This window comes from Capricornis sumatraensis, chromosome 8 (genome assembly GCF_032405125.1).
Source record: "Capricornis sumatraensis isolate serow.1 chromosome 8, serow.2, whole genome shotgun sequence".
NCBI classification, from domain to species: domain Eukaryota; kingdom Metazoa; phylum Chordata; class Mammalia; order Artiodactyla; family Bovidae; genus Capricornis; species Capricornis sumatraensis.
The window spans coordinates 89,222,142-89,228,802 of NC_091076.1; positions in this window are offsets into that span (position 1 = coordinate 89,222,142).

Genomic DNA, 6,661 nt, shown 5'->3' on the forward strand with positions numbered 1-6,661 from the left:
TGCTCTGCACATAAGTTAAATAAGCAGGGTGACAGTACACAGCATTGACACACTCCTTTCCCCATTTGGAACCAGTCTGTTGTTCCATGTCCAGTTCTAACTATTGCTTCTTGACCTGCATACAGATTTATCCAAAGGCAGGTAAGGTGGTGGTCTGGTATTCCCATCTCTTTAAGAATTTTCCAGTTTGTTGTGATCCACACAGTCAAAGGCTTTAGTGTAGTCAATGAAGCAGATGTTTTTCTGGAACTCTCTCTTTTTTCGATGATCCAGTGGATGTTGGCAATTTGATCTCTGGTTCCCTCTGCCTTTTCTAAATCCAGCTCGAACTTCTGAAGTTCTGGGTTCATGTACTGTTGAAGTCTAGCTTGAAGAATTTTGAGCGTTACTTTGCTAGTGTGTGAGATGAGTGAAATTGTGTGGTAGTTTGAACATTCTTTGACATTGCCTTTTTTTGGGGACTGGAATGAAAACACCTTTTGCAGTCCTGTGGCCACTGCTGAGTTTTCCAAATTTGCTGGCATGTTGTGTGCAGCATTTTAACAGCATCATCTTTTAGGATTTGAAATAGCTCAACTGGAATCCCATCACCCCCACTAGCTTTGTTTGTAGTGATGCTTCCTAAGGCCTACTTGACTTCACATTCCAGGATATCTGGCTCTAGGTGAGTGCTCACACCATTGTGGTTATCTGGGTCATTAAAATCTCTTCTGTATACTTCTGTGTATTCTTGCCACCTCTTCTTAATATCTTCTGCTTCTGTTAGGTCCTTACCATTTCTGTCCTTTATTGTGCCCATCTTTGCATGAAGTGTTCCCTTGGTATCTCGAATTTTCTTGAAGAGATCTCTAGTCTTTCCCATTCTATTGTTTTCTTCTATTTCTTTGCATTGATCACTTAGGAAGACTTTCTTATCTCTCCTTGCTATTCTTTGGAATTCTGTATTCAGATGGGTATATCTTGCCTGGAGAATCCCTTGGACAGAGGAGCCTGGTGGGCTACATACAGCCCATGGGGTCGCAAGAGTCAGACACGACTGAGCGACTGATACACACACATCTTTCCTTTTCTTCTTTGCCTTTCACTTTTTTTCTTTTCTCAGCTATTTGTAAGTCTTCCTCAGACAATCATTTTGTCCTTTTGCATTTCTTTTTCTTGGGGATGGTTTTGATCACTGCCTGCTGTACAATGTCACAAACCTCCATCCATAGTTCTTCAGGCACTCTATCACATCTAATCCCTTGAATCTATTTGTGATTTCCACTGTATAATCATAAGGGATTTGATTTAGGTCATACTTGAATGGTCTAGTGATTTTCCCTACTGTCTTCAATTTGTGTCTGTATTTTGCAATAAGGAGTTCATGATGTGAGCCACAAGCAGCCCCTGGTCTTGTTTTTGCTGACTGTATAGAGCTTCTCCATCTTCGGCTTCAAAGAATATAATCAATCTGGTCTCGGTGTTGACCATCTGGTGATATCCATGTAGGGAGTTGGCTCATGTTGTTGGAAGAGGGTGTTTGCTATGGCCAGTGCATTCTCTTGTCAAAACCCTGTTAGCCTTTGCCTTGCTTCATTTCGTACTCCAAGGCCAAACTTACCTGTTACTCCAGGTATCTCTTGACTTCCTACTTTTGCATTCCAGTCCCCTGTGATGGAAAGGACAGCTTTTTTTGGCATTAGTTCTACAAGGTCTTGTAGGTCTTCATAGAACCATTCAGCTTCAGCTTCTTCGACATTAGTGGTTGGGGCATAGACTTGTGTTACTGTGATATAGAATGGTTTGCCTTGGAAATGAACAGAGATCATTCTGTCGTTTTTGAGATTGCACCCAGTACTTCATTTCAGACTCTTTTGTTCACTATGAGGGCTACTCTGTTTCTTCTAAAGTATTCTTGTCCACGGTAGTAGATGTAATGGTCATCTGAATTAAATTCGCCCTTTCTGGTCCATTTTAGTTCTCTGATTCCAAAATGTCAATGTTCACTCTTGACGTCTCCTGTTTGACCACTTCCAATTTACCTTGATTCATGGACCTAACATTTCAGAATCCTACACAATATTGTTCTTGACAGCATTGGACTTTACTTCTATCACCAGTCACATCCACAACCGGGCTTTGTTTTCACTTTGGCTCAGCCTCTTCATTCTTTCTGGAGCTATTTCTGCACTCTTCTGTGGTAGCAAATTGGGCACCTACCAACCTGGCAAGTTCATCTTTCAGTGTCATAACTTTTTGGCTTTTCATATAAAAGTTCCCCTATAAGGGATCAAACCTATGTCCTCTGCATTGGGAGGTGGATTCTTAACCACTGGACCACCAGGGAATTCCTCTGATGCCCTTCACACAGGCTTCTCATCTCATCCCTGGCTTTCTCCCTCCCCCCTTCTGAGAAATATGGCTTTGTTTCTGGGCCTTTATTCTGTCAATCATGAGGGGTGATGGGATGAGCAGGAAAATAGGGGAGGCTTGTTAGATTTATCCCTAAAAAAGTAAGTATGAGAAGGTCCACAGCTGAGCCTGAGGGAGTTTGGAAGATGTGGAATGGAGCAGGGGCATCGGGCAGCAGCTTTCTTGTTTGAGAGACTGGCAGAGTTAAAGAAGATTTCAAGAAGTTTCACTGTGGACTGGGTGTCATCTCCTGGTGCCCCTTCCCTGTAACTGCCACCTTTTCCAATGTCCTAATGTGACGAAAACAGCAGTAGAGATGGATATCCTTATCTTCTGGATATCAGGCTATTTTTTAAATGGGACACCATACGTAGAAGTGATGGGAGGACAGCTTTAGACAAATGAAACACATCGAAAGAGTGTTTTGTGTCTTGTTCATCGTCAACTTGTCCTCCACCCCACAACCTGGTGGTGTGCCAGCATGCTGAGATGCCCCGTGAATGCATGAAAACCCTGGAGCAGGCCAAAGGCAGCCAGGCTGGAAGTGGAAGCAGCAGTGGGGAAAGGCCCTCTGGGCTGGGATTACCTTTGGGCCTGAATGGGGTGCAGTCACACTGCCATGTGAATGCAAGGGGAGAGCCCAGAGTGTCCTGTGGAGCCTGGAGCAGAGCCAGGGGCTGAGGGTGCCGTGGTTCTCAGCCAGGGAGGGGTTTTTGTGAGCCTGAATCACTTATGTAAAGTTTTCAGACCTCACACTCACCCCGAGACTAAGGCACCTTCCTAGAATCTCGAGAGGTGGGGGAGGGGAGCGGGGGTGGTAAGGACACAGCTCAGATGCATCTGAGGGGTCCTTCCCCTCCTCCCCATGCCTACACCCGCTAGATAACACTCCCAAGTCAGGACCCTGGGTTTGAGAGCCATCTATTTATGCTTTCTCTATCTCCTCTTGAAAAGAGAGAGAGGTGTTTTTTTTTTTTTTTTTTTTTTTTTTACTTACCTCATGTGTGAGTACATGAGATAATGCATGTGAAATGCCTGGGACCCCTTCAGCACTCAAACAATCACGGGCACTAATTATTATCATTGCTATTAGTAGCATTTCCCCTTCCCAAAGGCAAAAAGGAAGAATGAAAAGACTTCAGGGGCCCCATCATGGGAGGCAGGAGGCACAGTGAGGGATGGGCTGGAGGGAGGAGAGGGGAGAGGAGGTTGTGGGTGGGTAGGACTCTGGGGATCGTGGTGGGAGCAGGTGGTGGGAGCAGGTGGAGCTGGCTGAGTTGTTGGGCTTTTCCTGCCACCTAGTGGCTGCTCTGGGCTAGGCCACCCAGCTGTCCCCTTGGGTCCGGGCGATGGTGGGGGGAGGTTGGGCTAAGATATCCTGAACACAGTTTCAGCAATCCTCTTCTGCTGCCCCTATTTAATATGCACTGTCCCCTTGGGGACCCTGGCCAGTGACCCATCCTCCCCATGGGCCTGGAGGATGGGACAAGCCCCTTTTCTCCAGGTGGAAGAGGGAGAAACTTTGTTCTCTTGGCTCCCAACACAGTGGGGAGCTGAGGCAGACACCCAGCGAGGTTGGGGAGGCACCCTCCCACCCCACCCCCACCCCCACTGGCTTGATGGTTGCTGATGGTACAACTGCCCCAGGGGGATGCCAAGCCCCAGGGTCTTCTGGCACTGGGGACCCAGACCTGGATCACTGTCTGCCTTGGGTTTTTCTTTAATTCTATAAACATATACTACTTTGTGCAGGGCCTGGGTGAGATTCTCCTGGGTGAGATTCTTCCCGTCCCACATTCTCTGGAGGATTCTGCCCTTTGTCTCTAGGCAGGAAGGGGACCCTGAGACTTGCAGCCCCAGGCCTGCTGGTGAAGGGCCCAGTGGGGGCTTCCAAGTCAGCTTGGTGTCTGGGGCTCTTGTCATCTCCCGCCCCTTGTGGGCTGATGTCCTTGTTGCATCATGTCTTCCTCCTGCATTGAAGGCAGCTGTGACTCTTTGGGGCGGAGTCTGACCCTGGGTGTGGGGCTTCAGAAGGCAGCCAGGAGCCACAGGAAGGAGTCACATGTTGGGCAGGGAACCAGAGTCCAGCATCCATAGGGCCCTTGCATCTGCCCTGCTGCTCCTGCTCTCCCCGCCCCCCCCCCCCTTTTCCCTCTCAGGGCCTTGTAGCCTCAGCTGCACCAGGCCACGGTTGCATCATTCTTGGCTTTGTTTGCAGAGCAGCAGGTGGAGGAGCGAGGCCCCCAGCCCCCCGCCCCCCACCCCTCTTCCCTCTCATTGCCTGCTCTCTCCTGGGTACTCCTCCTCCTTCCTCTCTTCTCAGGCCCCTGGCACCCGGGGATGGTCTGCCTTACCTGGCGACTCTCAGTTCCCTTTCCACTCCTTCTGCTCCCCAGGGAGCCCTGGAGGCTGCTGAGGCAAAGAGAAGGAGGCTAGGGGGCAGGGATCAGCACCAGGCTGGAAACCGCAGCTGAAGGCAGGTGCCACCTTCAAAAGGAGCGCCTGGTTGTAGACAGCATTTGGCCTCCCAGAACTTGGGAACAAGGTCAAAAATTGTCACTGGCTGAACTAAGGCTAATAATAATTGACATGAGATAAATTCATTCAGCTCTTTGTAGACGGTACTTAACTTTTATTGATCATTTATGGGGCCTTCAGGGGACCGGGCATTTTATACTCCCATCTCATGTAATCTTTCATCGACCCCATGATGTGGAAGCTGGAGCTCAGAGAGGCGAGATTACCTGCTCGAGATCACAGGGCTGCTGAAGAGCAGCCCCGGGACTGGAATCTCGGTCTGCTTCCCCTGAGCCTGACTTCTCAATGAGATGGAAAGGAGGGCGCTGACCAGACTTGGACATTTTTTTTTACCCCCTAAAAGGAGGTTTTGGCCCAAGACACTCTTCAAGAGATAAGACTGTTCTCTTCTTAATCTTATGAAGCAGATAAAATAAGACAACCTCAGCTAGGCCCCGATCCCCATCCACCGCCCCGCCCTGAGGTACTGCTGCTGTTGAAGGTTCTGAACCATGTCCAGTGTGGAATCAGGAATCAGAGTAGGAGCTTGTCAGAGATCCAGCCGCCAGACAAGAGGGGGGCCTGCACATGCGGACCTCGCAGGCTGGGGCAGAGACAGCTGAGCAGTATCATCCCTTCCCTTCTGTGCACTGGGATTCTCTGTTTGTGAAGCTTCCTGTAGTGCTCAGGGTGCATTGATAAAATAGCTTTGGTGTCTAGCAATCTAGACACCATGACTTTGGCCAGTAGAAGTCCACTCTTTAGGGCCAGATCAGCATCTTAGGGGACAGACAGTTCTCAGCCTTGCAAAGCCCAAGCCCAGAACTTAGGCCTGGCCAAGCAACAGTTGTTTCAGAGGCCAGCATGGGCAGTTGCTGCCGATGGGCCATCTCCTCCACCTCGCAGTTTTTACTTCCAGTGGCTACTTCAGCCCTGAAAGAGAACCAGAGGGCTCTGGGAAGAATGGAGCCTGCCTTCCACAGCCTAGAGCCCAGCTCCACCACAGCCTGGGAGAGGTCAGATCAGGATCCGGGCAGTATGCTTCTCTGTCTCCCATCTCTTTATCCCAAGACAGACTCCATTTGAAGGGACAAAGGGCCTCATTGACCCCATAGCCTTGTGACCTCACCAAGTCTGTCCCTCCCTTCCCCTGGCAGCCGGCAGGGCACTCACACTGGTAGCAGACAGGGCCACGAGGCCGCTGAGAGGGCATGGCTGGGAAGCCAAGAGAGTCTGCTGCCAGCTGGGTGGGGCAGACTGGGAGTGTGTGGGTAGTGCCCCCCAGATCCCCAAAAGGAGGGGTGGCTGGGGATGAAGTTCTGCCGGGACTCCTGGCTGCAGTCCCAGGAGCAAAGCAGCAAATGCTCTGCAGGGCCAAAGCATGGGAGGGCAGGGGGAGTCCAACCCCAGCCCCAAACTGGGCTGCCCGGGGGGCTCAGGGCCTCCCCAGCCTGCATTCCTGAATTCCTCCCCCTAGCATGCCCCCTACACCCGGCCTATAAAGCCCCCTTTGTCTGGGCCCACTGAGGATCTTAACTCTCCCCATCTCAGCTTCCAGCCCTCTGCTCCCTCACCCCCTGGTGCTAACAAAGAGGCCAGGGTGCAGTGGGAAGCCTGCAATCCCCTTCATGCCTCCCGGCACTGGCCCAGGGGTGTTGGGCCACCAGCCCCTGGACACCAATGCCCCAGCCCCACTGCCCACCTCAGGGCAGATTAATTCCCACCCCTGTCCACCTGGGACTCCACACTCCTG